The sequence below is a fragment of the Anser anser genome, assembly GCF_964211835.1.
Source record: "Anser anser genome assembly, chromosome: 9".
In the NCBI taxonomy this organism is placed as follows: Eukaryota; Metazoa; Chordata; class Aves; order Anseriformes; family Anatidae; genus Anser; species Anser anser.
Window position 1 is genome coordinate 2,946,165 of NC_139729.1, and position 24,680 is coordinate 2,970,844.

A 24,680-nucleotide genomic window follows, 5' to 3' on the forward strand; every position below is an offset into this window, starting at 1 on the left:
TATGTAGTGGAAAATGGGATTAGCAGACCAGAAATCTAGTCCTCTTCAGGAGGTGAACAGATGTGCTCTTCCAGCTTCAGCTGTGCTGGTGGACGATATTAGTAACCGCAGCCTGTCTCTGGGTGGTTATCAGCAATCCCAAATCCCTTCAATGCTGCTAGTAGTGCTGCTCATACAAGCTTCCTCTAACATATTTTGTTCAAAATGCACTAGATTACTGAAGACTTAATGTTTATCTAAACTATCCTGGCCTTTTTGGACTGAAATAAGTCAAGGAGCACTCACATAGCCTGCTCAGCCAGCATATCAGTAGGGGCAGCAAAGAGCATTGGGCAGCAATCTGTCTCCCTGACATAGCTGCTGCAAAATACATGCCTGGCTAGACCCCAAATTCTGCTAGATAACACCTTTTATCTCCTTCCTATCCCCATGGTAATTCCAGTTCCATTTACTCTTCTAATTTCTGTACTTTAGACTATTCTGCTTTTGACAGCAGCACTTCGTTTATTTCAAAAGCTTTCATTCTCCTAACGGCTGTGTAGAGTAATGATCTGGTGAGCAGGAAAAAGGGGGGCTTATAACCACACACTTATACTCATCCTGGTTGTCTCAATTTAATAAAATTTTATTATTTACTGCCTCTAAATTCCTGTGTGATAAATGGCCAGAATCTACTGTGTCATACTACTTTGTATTCTGCACCACAGAAAAAAAATAAATACTTGCTCAGAAAAATATATTGAGAAGGACTGCGTCTGCCCCATGGTGCTTCTGGCTTAAATGAAAGAAAGCACAGATGTACTGGACACATTGTGAAAGAGATCTTCTGCTGGAACAAAAAGATACCAAAAATTATATTACCTCTCACAAGAGATCTGCTGCTTCCATGCCAGCAGATAAAGGTGTTTTTTTTTTTTTTTTTTTTTTTCCCATTGCAGACTGGTCAAGGTGCAGTCAGAATTTTGAGTTCAGATTGCTGTATCTTCTTCAAGAAAAATGTACTTTTCCCATAATTTAAAATTTATTAGACAATTAACTTTTCTCTCCTTGTTCAAAAAGGGAAAATTGAAAAATAAACATCAATTATTTGGCCATTTCAAGCTGATTTTTTCAGGTTGGAAATTTTCTAAAAGGAAAAAAAAGGATAAGAGATCAAATTTTTAGATTTCTTCAAAGATTTCAGAAAACATGTAGACTTCATGGTCTGCAGTTTTGCAGAGATAAATCTGAAAGAGAATGCGAATATTGCACTGGAAGAGGGAGCCAGGTCCAGATGCACATGACAACCTTAAAAGAGTCAAGGAAATTGAGGGCAGCTGAAGGGAAAGGTGCAGTGGGATTTATTGGCATCAAAAAAGTCACAGGCTTAGAGAATTTTGGCCTGGCTACTATTTACTGTGTGTTTAATCGCAGAGGCTTTGGAGGGAGCCAAATCTGTCTGGAGAAAGCAGAGCTGAAAAAGTAATGTTATTTTATTTTTTAATGTGTGAGAAGCTAGACAGAGGGGGTGGGGGGAGGCTGGAAAATCAAACCACATTTTGGAGGGGGAAGTGAGGCAGAAGAGCCCCAAATTCATTTTCATTCAACATGTTAATGCTAAATGTTTGACAGCCACACAACTTCTTTAGGGATTGTTCTGCTCCCTGTATTCATACTGGTCTTAGCACAAAGAATAATGTTTAAGAATAACAGAAACCTTTAAAATTATTAAATGTAAAGCAGACAGAAATGAATAAATCTTGTTTTCCCTCCTGTGTACCCAAGGGGTGCTGGCACTGTGCAGGAACTCCTTGTTGGGTCAGGGGGATGCAGGAGGTGCTGTGGGAGCAGAGCAGGCACTCATGGGTGGCAGCAGCAGGGTGGCTGTGGGGTTGGGGACAGTGAGGACATGGCTGGCCTGTGGTGTTGGAAGCTGCAGAGGGGAGTGTTGGAGTTGGGTGGGGGGACTGACAGGTTGCTCACAGCTGCACTTTATAGGTCCTGCTTGAGAGCAAATGTATTTATTTAGCTGGGGAAAAGGGGGAGGGTATGGCCTGCTGGTTACAAATAGAGTCTGTTGTATGGGTTTAAGATGCAGGAAAAAAATGAACCAGGTGGGTGTTCTGGAAGGGGGGGGTCTCTTTTATCTTTTTCCCATGCCTTGCTGGGGGTTCAGGGCTGGGTGCTACCCTTTAATTCTGCTGTTCACCTTCAGCACAGCTGGGTGAGATGTGTGTTTGTGAAAGTTGTCATGTAGCCTCTCCTATGGTTGGTTTTACACTACAGAAATTTGTCATTTTAGTTGCTTTTTAGGTCTGACTTAAGAACAGAATCAAAGTTTATAAAGTCCTGATATTTGTGACAGTTTGCAAAGTAATTGATAAGCAGGTACAGGTAAGTCTGATGAGCATGTTTCACAGTTGCCTGGGTTGCAAAATGTAAGTTTTGTTAGTATGAAAATGCTCATCATCCTACCTGGCCCCTTATTTTCTTTGTTTTGGTAGTGTTACATAGGACTGACGGGATTGATGTGCTGGAGATAAGCATGCAAAAAGTTTGCCTGATCCTGACATTATTTCTGTTTGTTTTGTTTTGGTGTATTGTGGTAAAGATAGCAAGACCCTGAAGAGTGTCTTTTGATGTCTCAAACTCTGGCCACTATGTCTCTTCTATTGGTTTGGTCTCAGACTTCCCCAAGGAGAAAAGAACATGGTAGTCATGCACCACTTCTGTTTTAAAATAGATGGAAAAAGAGCTACTAATTTAATACTAGCATCATGTGCATTTCTCTTTTTCTTTGGTTGATCTGACCTCTGCATACTTCCATTGTCTAGAAGATTCCTTATGCAAAAGAAAACAAGCTGTTCTCTCCATAAAACAGGTTGTTCCCTTTGTGTGTCCACTTTTGTCTGTCTTCATTTTTTATACACAGGCCATGCTGACCTAAGAGCAACATGAGCAAATAGTGAGGAGAGCAGTAGTTATCACAGGCAAAATAAGGTTACATTACAAAAGTAGGGGGCTATGAGTGAGGAAGAATCAGGTTGTCACAGTGGGTGAAGAAATGAGAGATTGGTAGAAAGCCTCTGAAAAGACTGGATTGTTACCACAGCGTTTGGTTTTGATGTCACTTTTGTACTTGTTGATGTCATCAGAAACCCTCAGTGCTTTGAGTGGGCACTAAATTGTTTCAAAAAAAAGCTCAGATAAGGTTATGGAGCTAAAGGAAAAAAATGCACTTGAAATTCAAGTAATACTGAAGAAAATAAAAGGTAGCAGAAAAGTTACGTGAAGTACTATGCATACCTGGTATTTCCCACTATATTTATATTTCAGTGATTTTAGAGCTAGATTTTAATACTTCCTTTCCCTTAGTTGCTTAAGCAATCCACAGAAATTGGAGGAAAAGAAAGCCTTGATAACGGATGGCATTTCTCAAAAATTTGCTGAGCTTTTCTGGGTGTGTGCACATCTGTTGGTTTAGATGACTGCATGGCAGCATGGTTGAACAGACTTTTGTTTAATTCTTCATAGAACTGGGGCCTTTGGCATTTCCTCTTTGAACTCTGTGTGATCAACTGCACAATCACATCAGCTTCTCTGTTAAGTTCCTCCAGACTTTTCTTTGTACAGGAGGGAGAGATCTATGTCACCTTTTTGTTTCTTTAGAGGATTTATTTGACTTAATTTATGCCATGCTAAAGAGAGATATGTTGAAGTTTATTTGTGTGTTCAGAGAAAAGACATAATCATTTAGATCTATGAATAAAACTAATCTGAAGATTGAACTATTTTCAGCAAAGCACCTACACATGCACTTGAGGCTACTTTGTCATTTCTCATTTTTAAATGGTTTACTGCAATAAAAGTAGCATGTAATAACTCCTATTAGTTTTTCTTTTTCTGCTAAGAACACAGCTGGTGGTAGACTAGGTGAGGAGAGAAAAATATTTGTCTAAGTAGTTGTACTCTTGACTCCCCCAAAATTGTTGTTATTATGGACCAATTCTCAGTGATAAGTTTTCTAGAGATTGCTGAGATTTTTAGCAGTGAAAAACTGGAACATTAGTTCTTTGTGTCAGCTCACAGTTCTCAGCTATTTTTATCAGCTTTTAACATAACCTTAGAAACTTTTTTCCAATCCAGACACAATGTAAAAAGATAAATTAGAGGCATTAGTTAACTTTAGTCTGAGGGTGAAAAACCTGTAATTTGGATACCAGGCCTGCCACTTGCAGGCAGCACAGCCTTGGGCAGGATGCTTAGCTTCCCTTTCTGAGGTTCCCTATGCATAAAACAGAGGCAGCGCTTCCCTACCTGGCAGGAGGGTTTGCACTGATTAGCCTTCCTGCAGAAGCAGAATTGTCCAGAAGACCTCAATCTATCAGCCTTCACATTCACAAATCCTTTATTTTACAAACTCTATTCTGGTGCTTATGCCTTACACAGATCTGATCCTACCAAAACTTTAATAAAAGGGGCCAGAACCCAAGTCCCCTTAAATTCTATCAAAACAGTGTTCTTCACATCAAGTTTTATTTTAAATCTAGGGCAGAGAGTCTATGAGCTAGAGATGTATGTAAGTGGGGCATGGATCAGACGCTCTTTCCCGTTGCTTGTGACCCTGTCATCCTGAATCATCCCTTGTACTGCTGATGCATTTGAAGAGCACAGGGTCACTGGTAATTAAGACAGCTTTGTGAAAGTGCTAGCAGTTGCAGCTGTAGGATGAAGAGTACCTGGAGTGTAGAATTTGTTAACCATGTTGAATTCCCTTGGAAAAAGAAACCCTTACATTTGCACATACACTACTATTTTGTCGGCTCATGAGTTATGCAGGGTTGGATTGGGTTGCTATTTGGATGGCTAATCTACAGCAAAAATACCAGGTGCTGCAGGAAGCATTGCCGGTGCTACGGTAGCTGGGTATCCCACTTGGAGACATGACTGTGCAGTGCCCCACATGCCTCTGGAGCTTTGGGTTGTTGGTGATGGTGCCTTTTAAGTGGGCAGCTCTCAGCTGAAGCATTTGTATAACACAGACATTTAAGGCACAGATCAAGGACAACAGACTGCAAAATCCTTTTTTGATCTGTATGAGAATGACAGGCACTGCATGATAGCTGCAGTCCAGGTGGGAAAGATCAGCATTGCTCTCTGAGCTAACCAAAAAGGTGTAAGGGTCTGCAGTAGAGAATGATGTAGGTGTTACAGAGGTACTGATTCTGGAAAGAAACCAGATAAAATGCTATTGAGAATCTGAAGTACATAAAATAAACTCTGGTGCTTGTCCTGCATGCCTTCAAGGGTATTCTGACTCCATGCTCACTGCTTATCCTGTCTGCTTTGTTAACCCAGAAATCGTAAAAGAAAAGCATAGCTGGGAGAAGTACACCATCATCTGGCATACACAGGCTGATATGCCAGCCTTGATAACTGTCGTGCATCACACATATCAAGTCATACATCAGACTCCACACAACATGGTACAGTGACTTACTTACTGAAGGACTAATTTCTGTTGCTAAAGCAGGAGACTTTAATGTGACAAAAAACTGTATTTGCATGCACACTTACAATTTAGCTGGTGTTGAGCTATCTTTACTTGGAGATGAAGGTAATAGCACAATGCACAGGGCAAGCAAAAGTGTGAAGGCAATGATAAGTATTTTTTAATGAAGTGCATAGTCTCAATACATGGCCCACACCTTGTAAGGTGTCAAAATACTCATTTACTAAAGAGCCTTTGGACATTACACACCATTGCTAATAATGACAGGTGGATGCAGGAACCAGCAAAAGATCTTTCAGATAGTGCATATGACCAAGGATTGTACTTGGATTAAATTTTCAATGGATGGGTAGCATGTTTATTCCCTAGAGCAGTTTTATAATAGAGGTGGATATTGGATGGCAGGGGTGAAAAATCAGGTCCTTTAGAATTTGAAGTACCCAAAGTTTTTTTTTTTTTTAAAAAAAAGTGACTATTTCCTTGGAGCAACCGGTTATCTCCTGAGATGCTGTGATAAGCTTCTTCCTCTTTAAATGCTCAGACTTGCTCCTGAGTCTTCTGTATACTGTCTCCCATCTTTGGAACAACTATCAAGTTAAAACATCAAATAGTTGTTTGACAGGTATGCTTGTATCTAGCAATATCCCCTAAATATTAAGTATAGAACTAAATGCACCAAAGTTTAAGGCAGAAAATGTATACTACTGGGCTGCACTATAATAAGGAGTGTCACAAAGATGCGTTCCAAAGAAATTTCTGGAAGACTGGTATATGAACAGAGACCTCACAGTACTCACTGGGCAAATGGAAATCTTGTAATCAGTATTGCTGTGCAGTGGATTAAACGTAAAATTAAGTGTATGTGTTACAGAGAAGTAGACCAGTTTTGCTAGGCTCATGGTTGTTGCTCTAACCCCTTGATTGTACTGACTTTACCTTACTGCTGCAGCCATAAAAATCATGGGAGGTTTCCCCCTAATTCTCCTCACCCTTGTATCATACCCATTAAATCATGGGTCACATACTCAGTGACTTCTGACTTCATGTTGTAGGTATGTTCTTGCTCAATTACTTTATCCTGTGTATCTCTGTAATGGAGATAATTAGAAAAATAATCTGCATGTGTGACTGAACATCCTACCTTCTCTGTGTCATACTAGAAATAGAAGTGATAATCATTTTTCCCTGCGCCCTGTGACTTCCTGATAGCAGGACATAGGCTGGGATCCTGTAGGCTATGTTACCTCTTCTTCCACTGCACATGAAGCAGCTGGAAGCAGATATAGTAGGGCTCAGATTAGAAAGTATTCCCTGAAACATGAGCATGCCTGTATCAGACAAACCTGGAGTAAATAACCTTTTCAGTTTGGAAACACCTGATTTGACAGTTTCATAGTGCTTCCCAACATTTTTACAAATATTTTTATCCTGTGTATGCATGTCCATCCTGACTGGCTCCAACAAGGTAGTGTGGGTTGGTACATGTTAGCATGGCAGTGGTGATGTGCAGCACTCTGGAGACTTGGCCAGGTGGCCACAACAGAGCCCGTGGAGCACACCATGGCAGGGTAAAGACCCCACCTCTGTTTGACCAGATTGTTATGGTTTTCCTTGGCTCTCCTTCTGGCTTTGTGGTCCTGGAAGTATATTGATGGATTCTTTAATTTGCTCTTTATTCTGGGGTGCTAGTGTCTCTAGGATAATTGCCTTCACTCTGCAGTTTACCATAGTGAACATTGTCAGAACAGTGATGCAGATTTGTTGTCGTAGCCAACTGGCATCCAGCATAAGGATCTTTCCCTCTGACTGTTTAAATTAGAGTCTGCATTGTCTTGTGTGATAATGCTCACAGAGCAATGAGACAGCGTGCTTTCTATGAAATGTCTTGTAACTGGTGATCTTTTAAGTCTTTCTTGGCTTGTCTTCTGGTCTGAACATCTGTGCTCTGTCCCTCTTTGTGTTGTGTTCATTGCCATTGGACATTTTGCTTGAGGCAAGATCAAGTCTAGTGTTCTCCATTTCCCATCCGAATCGCAGTATTGTGTTTTTACTGTGTACGCTCTTAATCAGCTTTGGCAATCCATCCTGCAATGTGTGTATATAAAATTTGTAAAACATTCTGGGATCTTTTGGGATGACAGCATTAAAAATATTTTAGGATAAAAAGAAGGGAAACTTTATATCAGTAAAACCCTCTTGATTATTTCTACAATATTCCCTATGTTATGTTTTAATCTAGGTCAATTAGTTACTGGGTGGTTTTGAAATCTGTAGTGCCTGTTACCTGGGGGGTGAGTCCACAAAAAAGCAAGTGAAAGCATCCTCCTTTGCTCTCATCCTCCCTAAGTTCTTCACTTTCTATTAGGGTTTCTTAGAGTCAGAGAGAATTTCTCTGAAATGGCAGGTTAATAATCTCTGGGGCAATGTTTGTGAAGAATGAGAGCAAATGCCAAAAGTGACATCTGAATTTTTATTTATTTATGATTATTTTCTAGTTCCTATTGTGATACCCTTCTCATTGTCCTGGTGAGCTAGTGTGCTTAAGACACCTAAAAGAATGTTTTACATTTGTGTATGAATTCCAATACTTCTGAACATTACACTTATTGCAATCAGAAAACCAATAATAACCACAGTTGCAGTGTCTCATGCAACTAAAAAATGACCAAATTCCCACAACCTATGTGGCATTTGGTGGCGATGACTGCTGCAGGGTGTGCAGCAGTTGGGAGGTGACCCTATTTTTTGGTTCTAACAAAGTCACACTTGACCTTTGGCCCCACGTCTCACTCTTGGTCCCAAGTGTGGGGTCATCTCACAGCAACCACCTGCCCTGCAATGTTTCTTCCACAACATATCAATTGCTCTGGCAAAGCAATTGCATACGTTTTAAAGATTTGCAGGCATATTGTTCCCATACGCGAGTTCCTTTGCAATGAGATATTCAGTTATCACTGCTGGGCAACATGGTGCCCTTTTAACCTCCACCCCAAGCCTTGAGAAACTGAGTCTGGTACTGAAAAATTTCCCCCCAAAACAGCATCAAGTGCTAAACGTTGTCTGCTATGCAGATTTTTTTCTGAAGCCTGTGGTTTATGCCTTTAGCCAAGGCTAACTTGCCCACAGTGTTTTTGTGGTCATGGTTGATTTTCTTAAAATAGAAAGATATAATTGAATTGATAAATATAAACGAATTGAAAAGAATAGTTCCCACTCTTTTGCACTTCAGTGAATAAAATAAAGGAAAATGATCCCTGCACAGTCTTATTAAAGGGAGAAATTCAGCATCAGGGAGAATGAAACATTGCCGATCTGCTGCAAACATGACTACAACAATCTAGCTGTGTACTCACAGAGAGAAAGTTATTAGCATTGGAAAGTGAAATGTGATGTAGGGGGAAAGCTACTGGGGCCTTAACTGGTTTTCTCTCCTGCTTTGGTTGTCACAGATGTTAGTTACATCACATAACGCACTACTGGAAGGCACTCAGCTACTACAGTGATGAGGGCACTATAAGAACCTATATAGAATAGAAAAACTGTAAGCAATGGTGTCCTGTGAGGATGAATTCAGGGAAGAAGATGCCTAAGGGCTATATAAGCTAGTGGCTGGTTTCGCTAGCCCAGGAAATGGAAGTAAAGCACCAAGCCTCAGTCCTTTAAAGACCCTATTTTTTTTCCTTTCTTTTTTATTATCACTGAAAAATAAGGAAAATAAAAAAAAAAAAGCTTGAAAATATCTCGGGCTGTCACCCAACAGCCCACAGGAATGAGGGGACACCTTTTCCCCAGGTGATCTCTGGTATCACTGCTCCTGTATTTCTCTTCTGCCTCAAGCAGTCTGGTGGGGACATATGATATATTAACCCACTATCACCTATACTGCTTCTACCTTGCACAAATCAGTTAAGGACAAAAAATTACTATATTACACTACTAACCTAATGATAGCCCGTTGAAAGGCTGATTTTCTTCCTCCCCACTCTCCAGAAACACTTGGGCTCTCCTCTCCAGTGAATCTTCAGAGTCAACGAGGTCCAAATAGGTGCTTTATCTCAGTGGGGTGGATGTGCCACCATCGTGAATTGCAGTGACAGTGATTGCTCCATGATACGGGTCAGATTCCAGGTGCCTAATGAGAGCGATGGGAGGTACGGAGCACAGAGCTGGCCTGGAAATGGGACTGCTCTAGTTTGGACATTAAGCATATGTAACTCTTCCTGAAATCAATGGGAGGCAAAGACCTCTCAGTGCTGGAAATGGGAATATGATCCACCTCTGAAGATTAACTTTAAAAGCAGCTGCAGAGATGTCTACCTCTGAACTTAAATCCCTGTGTTTTAACTACATTTAAGGCCAATGGAAAGAAATAAGAACACCTAATTCTAGTCACTAGGTAATTCTAGGTGGCTGTAGGTAATTGGAGGCAACTACACTGATATGAAATGAATTCAGCTCTTGGTGTCTAAGATCAAGGATTTGCTTATGGGAGCAACCACAGTAATAGAAAAATTTACAAGCTAATTAATACACTCAGTGAAACATCTCACAAGAATAGCAGGGCCAAGTACAGGGTCATGGATTCCTAACTCCCATTCCCACCCAATCATCATACATTTGCAAATCAAAGTTTAGAAGATGTCCAAAAAATATACTGTGGCTGTTTTTCAATAGGTGAATGATAATTTGTTCTATCATTGACATATTGGCAAAACTGTCTTTCTTGGTGATGAAACCACTGGAATATTTTTCACCCAATAATTATCATTTCAAGCAGGATGTGCAGAAATTAGTTGGATCCGTTAGAACATCTAAGTGTGAAACACTGTAACTTATCCACTGTATGTCAGAGAAGCAAAAATTATGGGCAAGATATGGAAGTAGATAAAGTTCTCAAGCTATGTTTCACAACATTGCAAGAATTGTATATAGGATAAGTAAACCTTGTTTAGATTGAAAAATACATAGTAAGTCCTTAACTTACTCATTATCATGAATATAGAGGAAGAAATGTGATAACATTTGTGATAGTCCCACACTGTGGGACTTGAGAGAGATTTCAAGTTCATAAATGTTAAATGCTTCCTTCTTTGCTGTTGTACTAAGTAATAAGTGTGAAAATGCACCATGTTGGATCTTCAATGGCTGACGTTCATTCAGCCAAGTCTACTGCTTGCTCAATAAATTATGTATGTACATTAAAATATCATTTGTTGAATCTATGCAAAAGAGATGCACTCCACAGTGCATGTGATGCTGAAAAAAAATGCAATTATATTTATGTATATTTCTGTTTTACCTGAATATTGGTCTCAATGGTCACATCCTCGCTAGATGTAATCTGATTTTGATGGATTTGGGAGAATCTGGACCCCAAGACTTTAGTGCTGTAAGGAAGTCAGTTGTATTTACTGTTCTGGGCTGGCAGTTGCACCTTTTGGGGATGAATATTAATTCTCCTCTTAGCATAACAGTGTTTAGAATATTCCCTTTGTTCTGTTGCCCAGATGTGTCTCATGTCATCAGCAGATGAACTGAACAGCAGTGGTTTGACATGCTCAGCGGCTGATTAGGAGCACCAGTTTGAGTAGGCTGTGATGAAGCAATTTGCGTGGATGCAGCAGAGCCACTTCTTAGTAGTTCTGTGGTGTTCAGCCATAGCAATGAAGAGCTGCTTAAACAGCACACATGTGCGTGCCTGGGTGTTTGTGTTTGTAGGGCTGAGCTCTCACCATTGGACCTGAAATATGCTTTGGGGAGAGGGTCAAATATGTGCAAGAAATTATGGTGGCACTGAAAAAGAGTATGACCATTGAATATATTTTTGCAGTGGGGAGAAAACAGTGCCAATTTTCTATTGATTAGGATGAGAGAGATGTAATTTCCTGGACAGCAGTCACACTGCATCCACAGTCTGACTGTGTGAGAAGAGAAAAAACCTTCAGCTGGTGTCTTCTGGGTCAGCTTCCTTCAAATGGAGAGAAAGAAAAAGCTCTAGGTGCAACAGTTTTTTTTACAGTGCCCAGTGGTATACCGCAGCTTGTGTGTCCTTGTGTCTGGTACCTGGGGCATGTTCCTCTGACCACTGCCTGCCTCGATAGGAGAAAAGCTGTGAAAGGGAACAAAGCTCGTTCATAAAAGTGTGAAATGGGTGATTAGGCATGAGACAGTTATGATCATTTGTCCCAGGCGCCATGTTGATCACTTTATAGTCTCAAATTGTCTTACTGGTGTGACGGAAGAAATAAAGTTCATTAAGAGGCTTTTCCTTTCATTTCTCATCCTGTAATGAACCAATACGAAGTAGCGGGCAGGGAAAGCAACATTATTTTAGATGTTGGCCTATGTCTCCAGCAGCAGCCTCTGATATAAGTGAGCCCAATCTTGTGTCTGTAATTACGAGTGGGCCCAACTGTTTGAACTTGCAATTGCACCCATTTAGCAGCTTTGCAATTGGGCAGTTAGTCTTCTAAATGGGGACAATTGCAAGCTACAAATAACTACTTCAGCATTTAATTGCAGATGTAAAATGATTCCAACAATATTGGAGGTCAGGTAGAAGCCCAGCTAAAAACAAAACAAAAGGAGCCTATTTGGGCACCATGAAGGAGGCATGAACTTACCTGATCAATATATCTGCCAGTGGAGTACAAATGGTTACAAAAATTGAAAGTCATTTGTGTTGGCCAGGAAAGAAAAGAATAAAAAAAAAAACAGCCTAGGGCACATGCTGTTGTGCAGCAGCAGTACAGCAAGCCACCTCTCTCACAGTATAGACAGGTAGACAGGCTGACTGGAAGCCTTCTGAAAAGCAGCTACTGGTATTTCAGCTACTGGAATAATGTTTGAGAAACAGCTCCACAAAGGTCACATTCCAGCCAACAACATACTAGCAAAGTTTAAAGAGCAAATAAATTTGGCTTATGTTCTACAAAGGAAACTTTTATGTCACAGTCAAATTTGATACATAAACAGTTTTTGTACTTCAAAGTAGAAGTAGCACTACCCTTTTGAAAACCTTGCCTTAAGGTTTTCAGTATTTTTCTGGACAGATGAAGAATATTATTAGATTGATACCTACTTCTTTTTTTTTTTCCCAGATATTATAAGGGGCCTTAATTACAGAACCAAATAACATGTCTTAGCTGCATTTAAATATAAGCCTGTTAGGGCATAGAGTTATAATACTAGAAATTCTTCCTTTGATAATTTTTGCTCCTCTCATTTTTATCAAATAACCAACATGCCAGATAGTGTATATATATATTTTTTTTTTTGAAAGAATGTTTGATTTCAGTGATGGGAGAATTTAAGCATGAGCTTAGTGTTAAAGTATTTTCTACTGCAAATGTTAGAATTCTTATTTTTTATTTAATATCAAACTATGGAGTTTTAATGCAAGCTGGATATAGGAAACAAAACAAATCCTGCAAATATCTGTTTGCACTTCCAAGCAAGCTGCCTTTGATTATGTTCACACTCTTTAGTGTTTTCTTCCCTTGAACATTCTTTCAGGCAGATTAGCTTTCTGGCAGGAATGGTTGTGGAAACAGTGAATTTTAAACGCATTTGAAAAGAGTATATTTTTAATTACAAATACGGTACCATAACGTTATTCAGAGGGCTCTTCTAGTTTTACCAACAAGTAGGAATATTCTGTATGAACTTCTTTGAAATATTAAGTGTTAGCAGTGATCTTCTGTCAGCTGAAGGACAGACCAGTGAGAGATTGTAATAGTTCTCTAAATAGCTCCTAATAACAAATGAATCTAGAGCCCTTTCTGTAAACAGTTCATATCTAGAAAAAATCTGCCTGGTTATATAAATTACTGTATTGATTATGCTTCAACTGATATTACAACTGCCAAAAATAGAATCCCAAGTGACTCTTTAAGTTATTTTAGAAAAAAATATTTAATTGTAAAGCAAGTTCTGCGCCCCCCCCCCCCCGCCTCCCCCTTAACAGAGGCTTAGTCAAAGTCTGAGGCTCCTGTAGGGAAGTAAGGGAAAGGTGCACTTTTGTAACAATCCTGAGGACAACAGAATTTGTATAATTTCAGAGAGGATTTTGGCCCACTGTTGGGAAGAATAGGAAAAAAATGGAGGAACAGTTACTGAATACCTCACAGAGACTGGAGTTTATCCATGAATCTTCCATCAGCTGTCAGTATTTCTACCTATACAACTGCTACAATATTTGTCTTCTGGCTTGGTGTATATCAGTTCCCCCATCAAAATCAGTTGTTACAACCAAGGATGTGGGCAGTTTCCCAGGTTAGTCTATAATTTGCTGCCCCTCAGCTGACAAAGTTCTTCTGAGAAGAGAATCCCAGTACAGATAAGATTTATCCTTCTTATACACATTTAGTCTTGGCCCAGCTTGTGATTAAGGGAGCACTAATTCTGATTATATGTGTATATGCATATATAAGATCAAATTATACATATAGTGTGCATGAAAATATAAAATATATAAAGAAATATATAAAAATATATTATAAAATACATACAAAAATATAAAACATTACATGCAAATATAAATATGATTTATATACACACATAAATTAGAATAAATACACACACACACATTAGGGGGTTGGCACTAGATGATTTTTAAGGTCCCTTCCAACCCAAGCCATTCTGTGATATCTTAGCCACATGCCTGCACTGTATGCAAAGGAAGGCTGGAGCTCTGTTCTGGCTGCCTTGCTGGCTCCTGGACTGCAGTGACAGCAGGGACACCTCCAGAGAGCCTGAACCCTCTCCTCACCCTGTGGTGTGTGGGTCTAGGGCACCAGTGGGGCACTGGGGAGTTTGCCCTAACTGGGAAATAACCTTTCTGGGTTTGTGAAAATGTTAATATTGGCTTCTGGCTGTTGTGCACTTCAGATTTCTCTACTTAGCGAATACCTAGGGGATACCATTTGCTTGCAATGCATTACAGTTTAATTAAGCTGATTTCAGTTGGATTGTTTGTACACTTTATGGCAAGAATGGAATAAGCAGGTGACTTATTTATTTAAAAATAACTGAAGGGAAATGGTACAATGCAGAAGCATTATACACAAGTATCCTCTGGGGCAATTGTTTTTTGACCCACTTTTTAGCAAAAGACCTTATACATTATCATGTTACATCACAGATATGATTTTGCCCCAGCAAACTGAAGGAGATTTTGTCCAGCATATTTAATGAGAGAACCATTTGACCCTAAAACAGCACTCCTCACATATTGATGTGTGTTATCAATTGTATATTCCACAATACAATAGTGAGCTTTAACTTCCTATGTATATTATTTCACATGCAGTTTTAAATATAACTTCCTTTTCTTCTCCTCTTTCTATTTTCAGGCTGTTACAGAAGTTTGCCTAAATAATGTGCAGTCTGCTATTCTTAGGTAAATATTTTCCAAACAGTGTTCATTAATGGCCATAAAGCAAATCCCAGTGCAGGCTTATCTTTTATGTCTGCCCCCCCTCTCACTCCCCCTGATGTCCACATTTCTGAGACTGTTGATGCTGGAACCAATACAAACCTTCCCAGCTGTCTCCAAAATTAGTACTGAGAAAAATAAACTGTTCTTCAAAGTAATAATGTTATCCAAATAAATAAATTGCCAACACTGGGTCAAAAATACAAGTAAAATTACACCAAATTCACTTCATAAGATGGATTGTATAAATTCATTCCAGTTCCTCTCTCATCATTCTCCTTTATATTTTTAGACAGTCTTTATGTGAATACAATGACTCCAATATCAAACACTTTAAATGATGCTTGAAATATCAGTCACTTGACTTTGATGTCACACACAATTAAATTCAACCCATCTTCTCTGTTAATAACAGCAATCTCACCAAGTCTAGTGCCTAATTAATACAAGCTATTTGTCACATAGAGGTGACACGTATATCAGAAAGCTTGAAATATTGTTTTGTGCTGCAGTATAGCTAGCCAGACCTGCAATATAGGAACTGTCTTATGTATGATTGTCTTTAAAGATTTCAAAAGGCCTCAGAGTTTGGTGTGCTCAAGCTGGGACTCGACAGTGCATAGAAGGCGCTACTGATGTGTTGGCTCCCTTTAGGCTGCTAAATAGCAAGGTATTTAGAAAGAAATGCAGCTGGAATTGAAAGGTTCTTACCCGATCATTCATTTAGTTGATCAGCAGAATTATGAATACGTGGTGCCAGTGGTAATTTGCTTAACCTGCAGTTTTTAAGCTATGTGATAGAATACACAATCATACATTTTCTTATTGTTGCATAAGCATTTTTTACTACTATTTATACTCAGCACTTTTAATGGTATATTTCAACCAAGATTGCTGTTGCCCAACAAATGAGCTTGTCTACCTTGTGTTAATTATCATTGTGTAATAAATAACTGTATAATAAGGTTGGCCTAATCCTGCCTGCCTTACTTAGGCAAAGCTTCTGTCTGCTTCACTGAGTGTTTTGCTTGTATTAAGGCAGCAGCTTTGGGACCAAAAATTGCCTACATCATTAGTAGCAGTAAATTAAGGATAATTTGTTATTGAACTCTTCTTGTGAATAAAGCACAACAAACAAACTCACAAAGTAAGAAAAGGCAGGAAACATTAGTTAACCATGGATTAGTAACCATAGTAATACCTATGGATTTTTCAGTACATTATTTTTTTGTAGCAAGTGTGTGAGTTTTTTTCCTGGTTGTTTGATTATATGCATTTTTGCTTCTTTTAGATAGTAGCAGTAGGGTGTTTCTAAATGACAAAAACCATCCACAGCACTTCTGGGCTTTTTTCAGCCCATAAGCAAACATGGAAAGTGCTGCCACAGAAGCCCTTCTCTCCACTGTCAGAAGGAACACCACAAATCTAGGGGACATCTGACGCAGGGTTCAAATCTACACCCTCTGGAGTCTTCTCTCTGTTCACAGATAATATTTATATGCTGGTAATCAGGATGATATTTGGACTTCATCTGTACTTTCCTCTCTAGCTTGCCTACCCAGCAGGGTTTCTTAAATATAAGGATAAGCCACCAAAACCATCCAGCAGAGATGGATATAGGTCCAGGGTTGAGGATTTTTCTCTCCTCAGATCTAACCTTCGTAATCCCTCTGCGAAAATTCCCACAAGAGTAGGAAGCACAGGGAAACCTAAAGCAATTTCAAGGTCAGGCCATTGCAACATTGAGATAATCTCTTACTACCTTTCTATGTGACATTCTAGGGGACCGAATGATGTGCATGCATATTCAATTTAGGAATGGGAAGGGGAGAGGCTTTTATAGGAAAAGAATTGGAATTCCCATTTGCTGCTTAAGCCAATGAAAAGGTTAATTTCACATCACTTGTTAAGCATATGCATATTCACATTTAAGCCCATGAAAATAAGAGTCTGGATCAAGGTGAGACAGAGCAATAAGCCAGATCTACACGTGGAAGAGTAAAGGATGCCCCAAACCCTGTACTATTTGAGGAGAAATCTATTTGATCTCAGCAACAATCTTACAAGTTAGCCTGCAACACATTTGTGGTAGGAGTGTTTTTCTCAGTTGTGATATCTGCAAACACAAGTCACACTTACTGTAAGGAAAATTTCATTGAAAACAATGACTATGAAAAGGTTTTAAGGGCTGTGGTCAATAAATACCTGAATGTGGGCTCCTAAGGGTTACTCTGGTTAAGAAGATTAATATGGTGGTAGTAGTAGTAGCATGTCGATCCCAGTATGCCAGACTCATCATAAAGAGCCATAAGGGGTTTACAACCAATGCTTAAACTGAGCAGCAGGTAGAGAATACAAGCACAGTGTGCTCTGTGGGATGGAGTGGTTGGACACTGAAACCGGACAGTTTAAGATTAGAAATCAAGTGCATGTTTTTGACAGTGCAACTACTCAGCCACTGGAACTGCATATGCAGAGTAACAGGGGATAATCCAATGCTTGACGTTTGGACATCAAGTCTGGGAGACTTTCTAAAAGACAGGTTTTGGTACCCTGAGTGTTGCAGCCTTTGTGCAGCGATTACTAAGTGAAAATTTATGTCAGTGCTATTTAGAAAGTCACGTTAAAGACCATAATGGACCTTTCTGGTCTTAAGATCTTTGAAGGTCTCTGAAAGTCAAGTGTGTTCTTTCTATCGCTAGGTGGTTTTTTTTTTTTTTTTTTTGTTACCAGATCCATTGGCTGTCTTATTCTCTCAGACACTTCTGTGAAAACATGTTGTTCTCATGTTTCGTGCTGGTTACAATCCAGTCCCTGGATTAGAAAACTCTTGAAGACGGAAGGAAGGAAGATCTATTGCATAATTTAATGATGTACTCTTAGGAATAGAAATGGTATGGACATTTTGAACGTTTTGTAAAACCTGGTGTAGGATGTGGTTAAATTGCAAAGCACGTCAAGTGTGCAAATGAAATGGCAGGTTGCACTTAGTGGCCCCTGACCAAAACTGGTATGTGATGTACTGGTCACCAATATACCATATATTGTAGAGTGTTATTGTTCTCTCTTACAACCTGTAGAGACAGTTAGCATGTGGCTTTGTTCTTGTGAACTTCAACAAGAATTGTCTTTTTATTTACATTTTTTTTTTGGATAACTTTCATCAAATTATGCTTCAGTTACCTAATAGACAAAAACCATTATCCCTGACGGTCTGTCAGCTCCTTCCTGCTACAAAGCTTCCAGGGGCTGAAGCGCTGGCTGTGAGCCACCCCTGGCAGGCGTCCAGCTGTCTGGCTGGCCAGCTGGCTGCTGCTGCGGCGGTAGCGGCTCCTCTGGAGGTGGAGGAGTGCAGTCCCTTCACAAAGGCTCCAAAGAACGCTGGAGCAACCATTTGGATCACCAAAGCAGTGCAATATTGCACTAACTCAGTTACAGACAAGCAGTGGTTCATACCATATGCATTTATGGAGAGCTGCATGTTGTCTGTCCCAGCAACTGCATGACTTGTGAGCGATTAATGAAGCTGAGTTGTTATTCATTCGAGGTGCAAAGTGTGTCCAGTGCTGTGCAGATGCTCATACTGAATATTGATCTTTTGCCCTATTGTGTTAGAGCTAAACCCTACATTTTTTCCTGTAAAAACAAAACAGAAGAGAGGCTGTGTTTTGCCTTATCTTTTGACGTAGCAGATGTGAATATCTAGCCTGGCACACACTCTGCTGTGATGGAAGTAGGAAGCACAGATCAGCCACCCTTTCTCACCAAGTGTTTATTACAGGGTTGAGGGGAGCTGGGAAGGTCAGGTCTCCCCTGCTCTCACCACCCCTTTCCCCTGCTGTAGTCCAGCACCCCACTGAAAGCTGTGGGCACGTGCCCAAAAACTGCAGTGCGAATGCTCAAAGTGCTGGGCATAGTCCTGTCCTTCTAACTTGTGTGCTATTTTCCAGCGTCAGTCAGGGAAAAATCCATGTAAGCAGATCAGGATCCAGTTACCTGTGGCTCTGCTGTTTGTTTGTTAGCTCAGTCCTTGTATGTCACTTCTGCATGTGTTAGGATGAGAGTACATGTCTACAGTGCTAGCATGGCTTTGTTTCCAACTGAAGTGTTGATGTGCTGTTTCACGTGGCTCTCAGTACTTTGTCTACTGAATGGGACGTAGGGTGACCTGTTCACAGCATATTGTTCTTCATTTATAAAACACGTGAGAACTTCTGCTTGAGTCTTCTGGAACAGGTCTTGTTCTGGTCTCTTTAAAGGAGCTTTATTAAACAATGCTAAGAAGCCATGCATTCCCAGTGCCAGTGCAATGAGACTGAGAGAAGTGTTTGAGGACCACCTTCTTTCACAACCTGGCACTATAAATTCATCTTTTTATCCACTTAGTGTTCTGTGCTACTGGATTTGGGCAGCGGTCAAGCTAATGGTATATACCTAAAAATCACTCAACTTGGGACTAGCAGGGGTAATGAAGTGTCTTGAAAATAGGGTGGTGAAGCATAGTGGCTGTAAGCAAAAACAATGAGTCCTGCAGAGGCCATTACAAAAGCTCAGTATTTGCCAATTATAGCTACATATGTAACACAGCTATCCCCTTCACTTCCTAAAGCGAGATGAATGTGGTGAAGTCAGGTGTTGTTGCAGGCTGTCTTCAGACACATTTTGACTCTGGATGTGTTTGTAACTTGAACATATTTCCTACAATAATTAGGTTTTCCTGTTAACGACTGATGCTGCAGCCAGACTAAGGTAAACAATAAGACAAAAAGGGCTGTCTGGCCATACTGACTCTGTAAATTAAAGGTGTACCTGAAGTAAACCAGCAGTACTGACTGCACGTCTCTGAGTAAATCTTCTGTGCTTTCCTCCTGCATTAGGCAACAGGATTCCCTGCAGCATGGTGCCCTGAGCTGGCACAGGCAGGCAGGGGGAAGCTTGGTTTCAGGGACCCATCCCACTTACAAACAATTTTATTTAGCCATTTGGAGACCAAACCCATCACTCTGGCCTTTAACCTCCTAGTTTTCCCCTAGAAGTGACATCTGAAATTTCATAGGTGGTCCTTGCTGATCTGTGAGGGATCTTCCATAGGACTGTTTCCCCACTCTCGGTGTTTTCTCTTGGTGTCCTCTGGCTGGTGCCGGTGCCAGCAGGGCTCCCATGCCTTGGCTGGTGTATAAATAGGGAGAGCCCTGGGCTCCTTAGGAATAACTTTGGCTATTGGCCATGTGCAAATGTGTTGGGCCAGTGATTTGCTCCTCCATGAACTGAAAGCAAGCATACATTTCACTTCTGTGCCTTTATGAGCCTTTTTAAAGGTGAAGGATATTTTCTTTGCAATGTTTCCACATATTAGACTACGAAAGTTGTCAGAATTAAACACGCCACAGTGGGTAGATGCTTTGTTTGTAGCCAAATGGGTTTCCATAAAGTGATGAATTAATGAAATGAAGTAGTGAAGATCATCATATTGTATTGCCAGAACAATGGGAGATCCATAAAATGGTCTGCTTGTAAATAATTTGTGGTATCTGCTATGTGGAATGCTACTAAATGAGTCTTATTTTCTGTAATAAACACTATTTTCTTTTAGAGGAAAAAAAGTAGAGTGATGGACTGTTAAAATATTTCAGAAGACTTCGCAAATATAAATTTAATACTTAGCATTTTTTACACTTTTATAATTTGCAGAAAACACAGGTATAATTTTTTAAACAAATCTTATACCTCTAGCATTTTTGTCTTTTATGTGTATTTAACAGAATGATGAATGTAGAATAATTGTGCAAGTGTTAAATGCATAAACTTTCATACAAATCATTTACAAGAAAAACCTCAGTGATATATTTTATTTTTGTGGGTGTATCATTGATACCTATGATACTTTTCATTGTCATCATAAAAAGGACATGTAAAAAATAACTAAATATCTAAGTGTCTTTACCTTTCCTAAAATACCATACTGGAAGTAGTTTTAACAGTAAAACAATGGAATTCTTCATGAATTTCAAAGATAAACTAGGGACTTTTAACATACAATTGTAAAGTTTCATTGATAAATTTTTTCTATCGATGTTCTCGTGAAATTTATATATATGTAGAGTGCATTAATTTGAATGAAAGTGTTGCGTTAAAAAGAATGCCTAGTAAGGCTATATGAATTTTGGGAGAAGGGTAGAGAATGCCAGGTAATCCTAGAATATCCCATTGTTTAGAGAATTTTCTTAATATTGCAGTAGTGACTATCAGTAGAATAAAGTTGTCCCTTTTCAAGGCTGTCATTTGATGATGAACTATTTTGGAATTACTATGATGTCGACATCTTTAACAGAAAATACAAACAAATTTTAGAATCTCACAACCTGTGTTCTTCAGTTATCCTTTCTATTAAATTAATAATATCAAACAAATGAAAGGATTCTCCTTCTTGTAACATCCTACTCAGAGCGTGCAGAGTAAATGCTTGTACGGGATCTTAAAATATAGTGAAATGACAATATAAAAGATGGTTTTTCTCTCCTGTTGAAGTCTAAGGGAAATGGGGAAACCTGGCCAATGCCTGAGTTTACTGCAAGTGGAGTTGGTGTGACTCCAGCAGTGTGCATGTGGGTGAGCCTACCCACAGCTCATTAAAGGATAAGGGCTGGGCTTAGGAAACTAAATCCTTTTCTTAGCAATGTTATGTGCAGTACTTTAAATCAGGAGAACTTTATTTCTTGGCTGATAAAACAAAGCTTGTATCCAGCTACCTAGGGTTTGATTCTGTATTTCTTGCACATCAAGGAATTTGGCTTTATAGGGAATTTTAAGCTTTGAAAGAAATCCTGGATTAAGCTCCTGAATGATGAAAATTTAAGTGCTGTCAGATTTCTACACATAAAGTAAAAATAAAATAAAAATTAACATTTAAAAAAATAATACCCACAGTTTCCAGGACCTGAGGCAGAGTTAATGCATTGTAATGGAAATTGCAGTCCCATGTGCCACAGGAACTGCAGCACAGCAGCTTTTTAAAATAGCCATGATGATGCTGTTGCTGATGGTGAGGGGAAAATATCACAAACCCTTTCTTTCCTTAACAAGTTTAGTGAAGTTCAAGAATGTGTAACCAAGTAATATCTTGTTAATTTTAAATGTGTTTAAATATTGTTGATGACTGTGCAAAGAAAGGATATGTTAGTTTTAGCATCTGAGTCTGGAGATGGCAAGCTCAAATTTTGGCCAAACAAAAGACATCACAAGCCTTGTGGAATGAACTTTGTTTTCAAAATCTTCATGTCCTAGCAAATAACTGGGAATAGAATTAACACCCTGATTTCCAGCAAATAAAAGATTTTAGTGTCAAATGAAGACAATTTTATGCATGTAGTAGAATAGCTATTTCTGGATCTTTAGTTTTTATTTTTTGGTCACGTTAGTGTTTTAAATGGATGAGGACAATGTCTACCTTGTCTCCTTTCATCTTCTGATGATTTGGTCCCACTTTCTATGTAGTCGCATGCAACATAGTATTGTAAGGCCTGGTTTTATTTAATTATTCACTTATTGGGAGTTTTTTTCCCCTACAAAATCAACTTAATTTACTCAATGATTTATTTTATTTTTTACTTAATATATAAGAAAATGTAAAGGTCAAACAATAAGTGCTTTTTGAATATTTCAGTATTATTGTGCAGTGATCCACAGTGTAGATATGTTTAAGAGAAATCATTTTAAAACCGGATTTCATTAATGCATTTTTATTTCGCATCTAATCTATTTAAAACAAAGTAGTCATTTCGATTAGTTGTCAATACACTAAAAACAAAACAAAAAAACAAGCTCTCAAAATGACATAAAAAGTACGAAGTGCTGACAGAGGCATGATACTCTTTTGATTTGGCTGTTTTAGTTTGGTAGTATAAAAATACTTGTATTTGTGCATTAAGTAAGTCCAAACTAGAACTCAGAGAAAGCAGTCAAATTATGTAAGGTTCACAATAGAAAGCAAAACCTTTTGAAATAATAATAATAATAAACCTGCAGTATTTATGGTGTTGAGAAGTCCTTTCTGTGGGTTACGAACAAACGAGAACAAACGAAGCCTTAAGTTGCCTCTTCTGATTTTGATGGTAACAAAAGCAACCATTTCAGAAATATAGTGGTGTTAAAGCAATCAAAGAGACTGCTTTCTTACCATAATGTTAGCATCATCTCAGCATGTGGTGCCGGAAAGGTTCTCTTTCTGCAGCATACCACTATATCCCGCATTGTCTTTATTATCTTTATTTTCTGATGCTTGCCCATGCTGATCATTCAAAAACTGCAAAGATTAAGGATGGAATGCTGAAGTCTTCAAAAACTGATAAATCATATTAATATTAGGACACCCTATAAACTCCTTAGCATTCTATGAATTCCAGGTTGCAGTCACCCTGGAATGTGTGTTAGTACATAGAAGTATCCTAATACGAAATAAAAATTTTGCACTCCTATCACTTAGGAAGCAGCAATGATTTATAGCTCCACAGTAACAAGATGATTTCATCTCTGGAATGCATGTTTATGGACATCTTTTTTATAAAAGCTGATTTTACAAGTGCCCATCCCCCTTTCTGACTGTAAGGAAAATATGTGCATGAAGTATGTATGTCTGTATTTCTTAGAGCCTGTAAAATGAATCACAGATATGAACCAGAATGGTTGATAGGCATAAGCAGTTACTGGGATGTAAGCTTGTGATTTGTCCTCTAAATTAATTTTAGACAAGAGATGACAAACTCTGGTCACAGTGTCTCTGTTAGTGCAAAAGCATCTAAATATAGAGTATATTTTGTCTTCCATAATATCTCACCCTATAGATCTGGCTATGAAAAATGTCTGTTATGAAACACAGCCTATAACCTGTAAGTAATAGCAACTAAGTAGTTGGTAGTCTTCTCAGAAATTGAATGTGAAGAACACAGTGAGTCCTATTACATCATCTTTACATTGAGTGCTTTCTCATATGAGTGTTTCTATTGAAATCATTTCACATACCTCCCAAAATGACGCTTTCAAAATAATTACAAAATCATTTTCAACAGTGAATAAATGTGTAAAGGCTCACCAGTGATTTTAAGGGTTGAAAAAAAAGGACCCTTTGTGTTAGATAATTTCATTGCTCTGCGTTCACAAGTGATTAACTCCCCAATGAGATCTGATTGCTTTTTGTATTCAGACCAAAAAAGAAATGTAAAACGAGCAAAATATTGTATTTTGAGTGCTGAGTATGTGGCAAGTTTAACACATGCTTTTTGAGACATCGCAATGATTTGTTACTAGCCATATTTACTGCACATGTGCAACATGGTAGCCTGCCAAAATGCACACAACAGTTACATGATGGGTCACTGAAAAAATAGATTTCAAACGGAGTATCTAAATATTTAATTCACATACAGATATGGGACCTCTTTTAAGACACTGTGGTCTATTAAGGAAATAATAATACACGTTCTATTAGAAACACACACTGCCTAGGGTCCCAGTTCCTTCTTCCCTTCAAGCAAATGAGAGCAAGTTTATACTAATAAGATGCAGGTCTAGAACCCAGTCCAATTAACCCTGTTAAGTAGCAGTTAGAAAGACACGGGAAGGAAAACAAAATCTTTCTTCTCAGGTAGAAAGAAGTAGACTTACCCTACAATAGGATGAGTAGATACCCATATAATGACCACCTTCTTGCCCTTCCCTCACAGTGAGTCTTATTTGTTGCTGTGCAGGAGGCAGAAA

General features: G+C 38.9%; 1 long non-coding RNA gene across 1 annotated transcript in view; it reads left to right on the forward strand.

Moving 5' to 3' along the window:
• Positions 1-1,499: 1,499 nt before the first annotated feature.
• Positions 1,500-24,680, forward strand: part of LOC310903940 — a 32,834-nt gene continuing 9,653 nt past the window's right edge. The window contains exon 1 of the long non-coding RNA XR_014587936.1: positions 1,500-2,093. This is a non-coding gene — a long non-coding RNA (uncharacterized lncRNA). The remainder of the gene's footprint in view (positions 2,094-24,680) is intronic.